The sequence below is a fragment of the Mya arenaria genome, chromosome 9 (assembly GCF_026914265.1).
Source record: "Mya arenaria isolate MELC-2E11 chromosome 9, ASM2691426v1".
Lineage (NCBI taxonomy): Eukaryota > Metazoa > Mollusca > Bivalvia > Myida > Myidae > Mya > Mya arenaria.
The window spans coordinates 38,457,738-38,470,695 of NC_069130.1; positions in this window are offsets into that span (position 1 = coordinate 38,457,738).

Sequence of the window (12,958 nt, forward strand, 5' to 3'; positions counted from 1 at the left end):
GACACAGTATATGGATATACTTGGCTTGAACTAAACAAATTGTTGAGAAGAAATATAGTTGGAACATACTAGGTTGAACTGATCATACAGTGTCATCCTGGTTATGCCTACGCCCTTGCATATGCATAAAAGAGACTTACTAGTCCTAAACTGAATGTATAGTGACTTCCGGCATGACCTTGGACCATAGCTTATACTCATTCGGAGCTCCTCGGCCATTTTTTTCAAAAACAACCTCGGATGTATTTGGACGGTTTACATACTAAAAAAGAGGTACGTTTACGTCCGCTGCAAGTAGATCGCGTAGTGATTTTATTTAGTAGTTAAACTTTATGACTTTACTCTTGGAAATCTTAATTATGTTTGCAATAATATACTTCAATGACAATCAGTTTAAACTTAGATCAGTAAACACAATTCTAAAACACTACATTTCTAAAATGATTTAATTAAAAAATACGAACTACTTTAACTGATGTACCGACAAACATCCGAGGTTGTTTTCAATAAAAATGGCCGAGGAGTTCCGAATGAGCTTATACTAAGCTTAATCTGAACAAATGGTGACCGCCGCCTACTGGCTGTTGTCCTAGTTTACACATATAAGGGAAATACTAGACATGAACTGACAAATACAACATTTGGGTAACATCGTTGCGACCTTTGGGAGACATTGAAAATTTTCACCAGAAGTCATTTCTTCTTCTCGCTAATAGTCAATGCGCGTTTAATAATAATATATTATTGTTAACGTACTTTTATGTAACATGTTTTATTATCCCAGTTGTTATTTGATAAATATATTTGAGTTTTGTTTTGTTTTTGAACCAACGTTCTGATGAAGTGGCTACACGCGTTTTGATTCGGACGGAGAATTGATTTTTGCTTTTTTTAATTTGCTAGATATCACACCTTATTAATTCTTTACTTAGGACTTTTAAATAAGGCATCGTTTATTGTTACAAACAAATATGAATAGCATGGTACTTCAAATTAAATTTCTTTGACGCGTACCAAATAAGACGTTTTCAAATACATATACAATCGAAATCCGTTGTCTCGATATATCAGGGACTGGCCATAATACTTCGAGCCTCGCGAATATTGAGCCAAGCGATATTGCGTATTGTATGTGTATATTTATACGTTAAAGAAAGACTTGTTAACCTCGTTTGTTGTTTGCTACGTTATCTCCTAAAGACCTATTATTACCGTGTGCATATCGTACAGTTCACAATATGACAAATTTGATCATATGAAATAATTTGATTTTTTTTTTAATTTATTTACGCAATAAAATTATATAAACCCATCCATAGAAAACATAAACAACTAATCTTGATACTAATTTAGTAGGAATACGTGTGAATAGCTTAGGTTGTACCGAGTCCTCTCAAGATTGCTCAACATTTGACAGTTGTATTAATTCTTCCATTTGGAGAAACCTTCAGCGCAATAATTTTATCTGAAGACGCCTGATTAAAACACAATCAGATTTATACCTGTACTGACATTACTATTAAAACGCACATTAGATGAGTTTGGACATACATAAATGTGACATAATGCAAATGTTACGAAAGTTGAAGTGGAGATGTTAATCCAACGTGTTTATGATCAATGCGTACTTTGTTGGTTTCAAAATGTTAATAATAGTAAAAAGCTAGAAACGTATGTACTTATGAAAATAAGTGTTGTATGTGAGCCCAATCTTAACTATATTAATATAATCAAACATAGAATAGCATATATCAATCTATTAAACTAAACACAGTGGGCGATTGTTAAACACGAAATCCTCGTGCACGTTCTTATCAATGAGATATTTATGTCAAATTTGTTCTTATACATGTTTCAACAATATTCAAACCCTATATTTTCATCAGGCATGTTATTTACAAACTTAGATAATTGTGTAAATGGAAAAGTTAATGATAACTTAGATTTATCTGGTTCATTTTTTAGATATTTAACAACATAATTTTCTTATGATTAATATTTACATTTGTGTTTGTATATACATTACTTGTTCACCGTCTTTAAATTGTATTATGTATAATAGCAATGACATTTTTATGTTTATGCTAATAAAACTTAAACTTGACTCTGACATACTTTTAACGTCTGTATTCGTACCAGCTAAAGACAGAAATTAAAGTGAAAGCAAGTTTGCTCAAACTGTTAAACCATTTAAATATGATAATGATTATAATACCAATCAAGCAAAATTAATCGATCAGCGCCTCGGCTTAGCCAAGCAAACAAATCAAGGTGTGAAAAACTGACATCGAGTAATACAAACAAAACAAAATGTTTACTGTTTACTAGAGACCGCAAAATGACATCGAGCGTTGAGAAATATTTAACCTCAAAATATCAAGGTAACCGATCGAATTTCGTATGAACATATTGAAAAAACAAACACTTTAAATCGTGTTCGAGCCAACGACGATATCGAGCCTTGCGATACCGAGACATCGAGTTTCGACTGTAATCGAATATGAATTCATTGGCATCAGTGGCCGATCTGCCGAGATGAAAACCTATCATATTTATCATTTTGTCACTTCCGATTGCACTTAAGTTGGGTCGCAATTTTTACACCTTACTTAATATATTGCTTAACGCTATGCCTCTATATTTTTTATATTCACTCGCGGTACCACGCGTTCTGTTATGTTATATATTGGTGTTATTATTACCCTCTCCTAATGACTCCGGGTATTCTGCGTTATCTAACACTATGTTTTACAATTTGAGCAAATTTGGCGGAACTAATTTCAAATGAATTCTTAAAATAAAACGCCATTAACATATTGATGCCGGGGCTCTTTCGCTATAGAAGATATAAAATTCTTAAGTTCTGTTTCCGAGATTATCCCATCTAGCGACTCATACGCCTTAAAAGGCACTTTTTGTTTTAATTTTTCGCAGCACCAAACGGTTTCTAAAATGCTTATACAACTCATCTATAGATAAGCCTTCTGAGCTGAGTATACTTTTCTTGTATTTTTTTGTTATTGCCATGTTAGCAATTCTACACCCTCAATTTATGCTATTATTATTATTATGTTTATTATTATTATTATTATTATGTTTTATTATTATTATTATTATTATTATTATTATTATTATTATTATTATTATTATTATTATTATTATTATTATTATTAAACGCGGTTAATCGTTACTGTGCGACTGAAGTAAATTTAAGAATGAATTACGTTAATCGTTATCACACGCAATGTGTATACTGGGGATATCCAATTGATCAAGTACTTGAATTCCTGTTTGTAAACAAATACCTTATAAACATATTGTTATTGCCGAGTGGTCATAGAATTGTGTGGAAGGAAGTATTTCAAAGTTGCTCAAAAGAGAGAAATATCGATAGTTAATGAAAAAAATAATCTACCGGGTTATTTGCTTTAGTTTTATTGAAAGTAAAGTCGCTTATTTTACTATCCTTACTAGTAACGTTTTTCCGTGGTTGTCTGAACATTTATCTTTACTTATTATGTAGGAACAGTTGTCAACATTTGTTCGAATTGCTCGTTGTCAATATTATTATCAGTTTCAGTTTATTGGCAATATCAGCAAATACATGCTTTTGGCCAAAATTAACATCAAATATCACATAGATGGCCACAAAAAAGAAATGAGAAAATTATCAACATACAAACATATAAGTATTTGATAACTATAATTTTAGGCTACACATGGTTACTCACACATGCTCACATTCACACATATAAGATACATACATATATTAATACAATCAAAAATGCTTCTGTGTGTAATCAAAACTTATGAATGTCACGTAACAGATTAACGTATAGAATGTGACGAAATACATTATATTTAAGATATAATTAAGATTTAATTAAATGGATATGTGTCTTCATACTGTATGTTTAGTAATGTAGGGCATATTTGATTGTCATTTGAATATGAAAGTGGTTGACAGCCGACCTGGTACAAATGTACAAAATGGTCATGTTAATTACAAAAACATGTATTCCTTGGGTTGTAAAGCTGTCATATTCAGACCACAAATTAGTATATGAGAGATGATTTTGGATGTAAAGAGACAGAGGGTTAGGCAAGGCAAGGAACGCGGCATTGGGTCCTTAATGGACGGCAGTTAGGATGTGGGATTACCTTAAATGTCATGCTGTATTATATACTGATTATTATACTTAGAAAGAACGTTGAACAATAAAGACTTAAAACACTTGAACAGTTGTTGGTTGGTTACTGAACGAACTATCACGAAAGTTAAGTGAACGGTGGCATTACGTGACACGTAAGCCAATTTCATCCGCCATGCGGCCGTTTAAATTGCAATTTAATGCAAGTATATAATCAGTGCTATATATTTCGATTTCCTGTTTAGTTTTACAATTTGTATGCCTTTCAATAATCGTAATATTATCTTTAACACTTTCCTTAAAATAAATGGATAATCCACTATAACGATTTTTGTTTGTATTTTTATTGGAGGTACACCATTTGTGATAAAATAGCAACAGATAAACATGTAAAAATGGAATATAAGACTGATTGTATGTTGTTTGTTTTAATCATATATTTTGCAGTGCGTTTTTCAATTAATTATTTGAATAATACTTCTAAGCTTGTTCGGTCAGAAAACAATCAGAGTCAATTATTGATTAACAAAGACATCAAAACAATCTTGAAAAACTGCAAACTTTCCATTAGTTTTTTTTAACGAAGCCGGGCATTAATTTGTGTCATTATAACTTCTTTAATTATAAACAATGCAAGAAATTTGAGTAATAAACGCTTAAACCAAGCTGCTTAAAATAGACCGCTTGTGAAAATACCCATCACAAGACGGTAGGCGGATTCGAAATAACAAGACCGACCAATCAACGATCCGAATCCGCTACAGAGATAAGCACCCTCTATTGAAAAATGTACTGGACGCGTGGCTTCTGTAAACACCAACGGGGTTTAATGGTCTTATCCGATAAATCAATACTCAACCACATGCTACAAATGCATTTGCGTTTACGTTTGGAGAGGAATTATAAGCAAGATATTAGTATGATTTTTTTTCAATTGCTAAAGTGAATTTGATGTTATATTTTAGATATTTAGGACATTGGTATATTTATAAATATAGACATAATTCAAAATAAAATCCTTAAACGATGTTAATGTCATTTCTGCACACGTTTTTGTTTTTGATTCTAAAAATTGATATGGTTTCCGTTAATGTAGGTCTAATACATTTGACTTAAACATAAAATATTACTATGAGGCATTCATTTAGATAACGCTACAAAACAATTATGTTTTATTCATTGTAATGTCCCAAGGCCTATTTCAAGCCTTCTGTAATGACAATTGATCCCCGACCCGAAACTCGTGTGAATAATTTCTGGGTATTGATCTTATTTCAATTGTCTTGTGTTCCCTATTTTTACATAACATTTATTCAGCATTAAATGGTGTAAAAATAAGCACTAGTAACTCTGCAATATATGGTGAACTAGGACGGTACCCTCTGTATTTTACTAGACATGTAAGAATTGTAAAATATTTTCTTAAACGGATTAATTTAAAACAGACAGTTCCTTTTTTACAAAACATTGCAAAGCCTTCGATACGATGCGGAAAATAACGCAAATTCAAACAAGTGGTGTTCTAATGTACGCACACATATCCGGAGTCGATTTATATTGACTATTTTATTCCTTTTTAGAAGAAGATTAATCGACTCATTTATTGGACATTGGAAAACTTATATAAACTCATTAAGTTCATTAGTGTTATACAGAGAACTACAATTCACTATTCATATGTCATCGTATATAGATAAATTGTATAGCTATAGACTTAGGAATATTATTGCTAGATTTAGATTGTCTTCTCATATGTTAAATATTGAAAAAGGCAGATATGTTAATATTGAAAGAAATCAACGTAAATGTATTTTATGTGTTCATAATGATATCGAAGATGAATATCACTTTGTTTTGATTTGTCCGAAATATAATGGCATAAGGAAAAAAATATAACTAAATTTTACTATGCAAGACCAAGCATGTTTAAATTCATTCAATTATTAAACTCGGAAAACGCTGCATGTCTACGAAAACTAGCTTTGTATTCCAAACATACTTTTAAGCTACGATATACTGCTTTGAATAATAATGCTTAATTTTTAACATGTTGAAATCATTGATAGTTTATATATGTATAATGCACTCTCGTATCTATCAACTATTGCCATGCAATGTGTTATGTTATTGTAACAACGATGAACTGTAAATGTTAAAGTTAACAATAAATGTTCTGTTCTGGTCAATGATATATAACGTTCAAAGACAAAATACAAAAACATATGAAACAAATCATCGTGATATCATTATAACCATCATGCACGCTTAATTGTGTGATTAACTTGGTTGATAATTTCCTTTTACTCTTTTATTCTTTCGATTTTGAGTAATTTCTAAACATTCTGTCAATGAAAAAATCATTTAAAACGTGTTATACATTAAACTATATATAGTTTGATTGTTTATGTGTGTGTATTCTATATTTCTGTTTTGTATTCATATAATATAACGATGAGCTTTTTATGTTTAAGTCAAAAATAAACTTTCTGTTCTGATCTTTTCTATCAATAGAGAAGTATACTATACATCATAGTATCAAATTCTTAACATAATAATGTTCTCGATCGTAACAAAGATGCATACTATAAATATTTACTAACTTGGCATATTTTTTTCCGCTGTCTGAGGAAAAGGGGTAATACATTTTGTTTTGTTGGCCAAAAGCAAAATATGGTTTACAGCAATGATTTCGTAGATTATGATGTTTTTGACATACAAAATGATATTCATCTCGATGACATTCATATTACAAAAGCTACATATTCTATATTTTCTTGGAAAGTGATGCTGTCTTCCTGTCTTGATTAAAAGGTCATGTGAGGAAATGTTGTAACGACCGTTCTATATTTATTCATGTGCATACTATTTAGATATTTTCATGCTTTAGTTCATTTTTATACCAGCGACATGTTTCTAGTCTGTTCGATTCATTAATATCTGCATTCCATATATGTCAATTATTCTTTGTCATATTATTTCGATCAAAATCATAATTGAATGTAAACTATAGGGATGGCAACGAGTAGTAAAGTTAATACTCGAGTACTCGGACGATCGTTCGATCGAGTACCCGGGTACTCGATTACTCGGAAAAATTGAATATGTGTTCGCAAAGACAAGATTGTGTATACATGTATCGTTAATGACGTATATTGCGCGTTGGTCGTATTATTGGTCATTTTCACCTTTAAAGTAAACTTTCATTACGTATTTTAACAAAAAATGATATAAAAAGAAAACAAATGTTGTTTCAGGCTTTTAATTTGTCTTATTCGTTTCATTTTATACAAGTATGCACCGCAGAAATGAACAACAATCAGAATTACAATGAACGAAAATTAATAGCATACATAAAAATAGTGAACGAAATTCAATACGAAGTTCAGTTGTTTAGTTGTTCACTCTACATTTTTTTTTAAATGATAACTTTTTGTACTGTGTAATTGTTGTTTACCTCATTAATATTCATAATTCTTGGTTTAAAATATCAACCAATCAATTGTGATAATCATTGCAAAAATAATTAAAATACGCCCATTAAGAAATCAATTCTCGTAACATTCGATACTCTTTCGCTCGTTAGCGTCCATTGTTTGGTGAAAGGTCTCTAATTGGTATACAATATAATTGTGCAGGTGAAAGTACCTCTATCAAAACTTCGCTACTTGACATCAGTGCTAATTTGAAATAGAGGTCCTTTGTTGACAGTTTGCAACTTTCACAACACTTGTCAACTAATTGACTGAGGTCATTTGTGTACACAGCGGGGATTAGAGGGACGGTCAATTGTCCTCTTGGCAAATAACCAGATCTGATATTTTGTCTGTAAATCTTGAATTTGGTGAGTTTTATAGATTTGTTCCCGAGTACTCGAGTAGTGATTTGGTACTCGAGTACTCGGACGTTCGATCGAGTACTCAAGTCCTCGGGTACTCGTTGCCATCCCTAGTAAAATATCAATAAATCGTAGAGTTGCCTTTTTGAAATTGATTTTAAATAGTTTTATTAAGACTGCTCCAAGTCAATCTTTTAAGAAATATTTGAGAATTAAAGTTCGAAAAATATCAATGAGGGTTATTTCTCTATAGTTCTTTGGGTCGTCTTCATTGCTCCCTTTAAATGCAGGTACTAATAATCTTCCCTAAATGGATCTGGGATATTCTCCTGTGGTAAAGATGCGATTTAATAGTTTCAATAGAAACGGTGATATATCTGTAAATATGGTTTTATAGATTTCAGCATTACAGCTTCATTAATCTGCCAAAATGACCTTTTTATCAAGATTGTCATCGCAAATGTTTGCTCTTAATTTTGAGTTGTTAGTATAATCTTAAGTACTATATAGTGTTTTTAAATTATCATATAAATCCGACGCATTTTGATTCTCAGATTTTGGTTGACTTTTTTATATTCGTTTTTATTTTGTTTCTAAAAATCGTTAAGGTTTATTTTGCTCAGGCTCTCACGGCTTCTTTTGGAAGCGATTTTCTAGAAGTTGTATCATTTTGTTTTTTGGCAGACCGACACAAAGACGAATTTGAATTATCTGTATGAACGAATTTGTTGAACCCTCAATGTTTAATTAGAATCTAATTGTTCTACAAATCAAGACAATTGGTTACATTTGAATGACAAACTACTTTTAAGTTCTTCAATTTTGGATGGATTCCATTAAATTGTATTATCTTTATTAATATTATTACTCTTACTATTATGTTTGGCATTAATTTTCCCCAGCTGCTTATTACAAGCGAAAACGATCCATGATTGATTCGAAAATTCGGTTGGATCTTGTATTTGAAAGTCTGAAACAGAAAATATATTTGAAGCTGAAGTATTTAATAATCCAATACGCCTGATTGATTCTTTTTGAATAAAATGTACATTCGCCCATACCTGACCGGTGTGCAGTCGACATATAACAAAAATATCAAATTTGGATTGACATAACCCGATGAAGCGTTTACCTTGTGTAACTAGCACATAATCTTTTGAATCACGTGGTGGAATATAAGCACAATCTGACAGCTGATTACCCGTCGAATGTTAGGTAATCTATGATTTAGAGCTACTGTCATCCGCTGTAACCAAACATTTATTAAGTTGGTAATCCTTTTCAAAACCGAAAACAATCAAATTGATCATATCGTAATAGTTTACAGTTACTTTATCGTTTTTTTTTCTCAGCAATTTCAAAATATTTGCTAAATGATTTGTGATGATAATATTCATTTCACGCGTTTCGTTAGTATAGCGTGAATATTTGTCTTAGCGAAATGATAGTATTTGAATACAGTAGTGGTCAGTCTTGCACGAGGATTTCGTGCTATATTGGTATATTAGCGTGAAGAGTCATTCTACCAGTCGACTTCATTCAGTTCACTTCGTAACCTAAATTTTCACTTCAATATTTTTAGTGATTTTGTTTCACTGTTTTATATCCATATTTGAAACCAGACAAATGAATGAGGTTCGACATTCATACGTTGTGGATCGACACTTGGCAAACGAACACAGGTTTCCAGAGTTAACCGTCTCTGGTTTTGCCTGCACTGCATAGGACTTTGCCAGTGAATTTCATTGTGTTGTGCTCTACATAAATACATGTGCTCGTTTAATACTTGCTTAACCTGGCTTCACGTCATCTAATCGTAAATCGTAAATGATTCTCAAATTGACAAAATGTGGTCTACAATACAATGTTTACGTTTTCTAAAATAAAGACGGGAACCAAGATTAGCAGAGCGTATTCATAAGACGTCAAAATTACGCGGTGTATTTAAGTTATAATATAATATAACGTACTTTTCTTTATATTTCATCATAATAGTGGCCATCAATATTAAGTGTTAGAGGCTTGTATACATGTTAGCATATGCACAAACCCTAAAATCTCTGACTGGTAAATACCAGCTAACGTTTTACGGGCGTCAACATCACCTTTATCTAGTAGTTTAAGCTCCCAACAAAATTCCCCATACTAGTATAGAAACATCTGCGGTGCAAGACCATTTATGTATTTTTATTCAAATAGTAAATCTACCCAAAGCGCCTTCATTGGTTGGGATCAGGTTTGAGCACTAGATTTCCGCTACGTGCCTTTGTCCGGTCTTCGGGTGCCACATCCCGTCTTTATAATTGCATGAAACCCATCCAGAGTCAACAAACTGGCTTGTAATAGAAAAATACGTGGTTCTCTAAGCTGGCCCTTGTTTGCTGATATAAGATGGTAGTTCAAGTTGTCCCCTTCGTACCAGTATCCGGTCTTAAAAAGTCAAATCACATCGTTCTAGTATTATGAACCATATTATTCATAACATATACTATTATATTATATTAATAACAATTGTTAAGTAATTCACCATTCATCAGCCTTCAACAGCATCCGGATTAAGTTTGCAAATCCGGAATTTTTGCAAACTTATTTTTTTATTTTTCACCCAATGTTTTTTATTTTTGTATTTTTAAAATGTGTTAGGTAATACTAATAAGAGATTTTTTGTTTCCTGAAATTTAATTTAGAAATATGTTTTTTGGCATTTAAAGTCAACTTTTCCAATGGGAGTCCCATTGGAAAATGGCCTTCCCATTGGAAAAATGGTTTTTCCAATTGGAAAATCAGCCCAACATTTTTTGTTGGAAAATTCTCCCACATTTTCAAAAAAGGAATTAGTGATTAATAACAATCATTATCATTAATGGTTATAATGTTATCTAGAAAAAGTGCGTTTATAGTACTTTTTATCATTTTTTGTAAAAAAAAATCCCGTCGACCATTTTTTCCAATTGGATATTTCCCACAATTCAATATGGGAAAAGTCAGGAAATTGGAAAACTCCAATTGGAACATTGTCCCATTGGAATCTTCCAATTGGTAACATTGGCAATGGGCTTAATCCAATTGGAGGTTCTGGCAATAAATTTTAATGGGAAAATATTTCAACTTTCCTAAATCTCTTAAAAGAACACCTATTTATTTATTTAGGAATATATTTGAAGTTTTGTTTTATTGTTTACCTGTGTCCTGACATTGTATCCATCCAATTCCAAGCTAATACTTCTGTGCTGATATCTTAGCGATAAGATTTAAGCATCTTTTAATGAATTTGAATGCAATAAATCATATCAAAAATTACCTGAAGTATTCTTACTCAACCAGTGACACAAATTCCATTTTTTAAATATCTTTACACTAGTTCATCTCCTCAGACGCCATTTTTAATCGATTAAGTTGTGGTTACAAACGACTAAGAACTTATTCATTTTTTCAAAGCTATACTCACTTTTACGCTTGAAAATGTTATTTCGGTTGTCAGTACCTTTACACAGAAAATGTACCATTTTCTTGATTTTTAATGAAGATGTAATTAATTGATGGAAATCCATATGAAATGTTTTACCTAAGATAATAGTTTATTTCATACACACTGTTCTGCAGGGGAGCAGGACCTTTCAACCCCAAGAGGCTTTTTAACCCTTCTAAAAAAGAACACTTTTCAGTTTTCAACCCTTAGACTTTTAAACCCCTATTTCAAAGACTTTTCAACCCCTACCTGTTTGGACTTTTTAACTCCTATAACAAAGACTTTTCAACCCCTAGTTGAATTATTTTAATAACCATATTAAAGACTTTTTAACTCCTAAACCAAAGACTTTCCAACCCCTATTATTTGGTTTTGAGCTGGTCCAAGCTAAACACCATTAAAAATGCTGCAAGGCATTTTAGAATGTTAACATGCATCATGTGCCAATGCCTTCCTCAAACAGTATTACTAGTATATGTTTTAGAAAAAAATATCGAACTGTACAAACATGTAAGGCTGGTGAATTTTGCATTACAAAATAAACGCTATTAATTGGTAATTAATGCCATGTTGTCACTTTACTACATACCCGGTAGTAGTATATAAGCCAGTCATCCTACAAGATAGTAGTGAAGCAAAAATACACATATGATGATTACTTGTAGATCATCTTGTATATGTGGAAAAAATGAACTTGTTATCTAGCTGATTGTAAAAACACTTTGTCATTCTTAAAGGGACTCGTACCTCATTGGCACCAAATAATCATTTTCCAGGTAATGTGTCTGAAATAATTAGTTAACTCTTTGATACTGAAATTGCAGAACAAAATACAATGAAAGTATGAAAATAAAGTCTTGTTTTAATCAGGGGTGAACCTACGCTTTTTACGTCATGGACAAATAAATAGCATAACCACTCAGCAAAAGGGACTCATACATAATTTATGGATATTTTGATCATGCATACCTTGGAAGCAACACCTTTTATTTCGTATTTAAAACAAATTTGCTAAAGAACCACATTTTACAAACTACGAGCTATAACTTATACAATAAACTCATACCTGGTTGAGCATTTTTGATGTAGAAATGAGGCACCCAAACTGCCAACAAGTACATATATGCATGCATAAATATTGAAGCAATGGTTAACATCGTCGCTTAAGTATATCCCTCACGCATCAAAATTAATTTTGCAATTGCACTAGTGGCCAGAAGGGGGGGGGGTGACCCCCCCCCCACAACCACAACGTACCGATGTCGTCCAAGTTAACTTTTCGTTTCGAGGCAGGGGATACAGGGTAATCCAGAAGAACTGGAAAAAAGGTTGTGAAATTGCGTAAATTTGTTTATTTTTTGTTTAGTGACACTGTTATTCAAAATCAATACATACACATATATAACAAACATCAATTGTGACTGATAAACCTTTAACTACATACTAAATAATGCATTTATTGAAAATATTTATTACTGATAACAAGATTGTAACCGTGTTTTA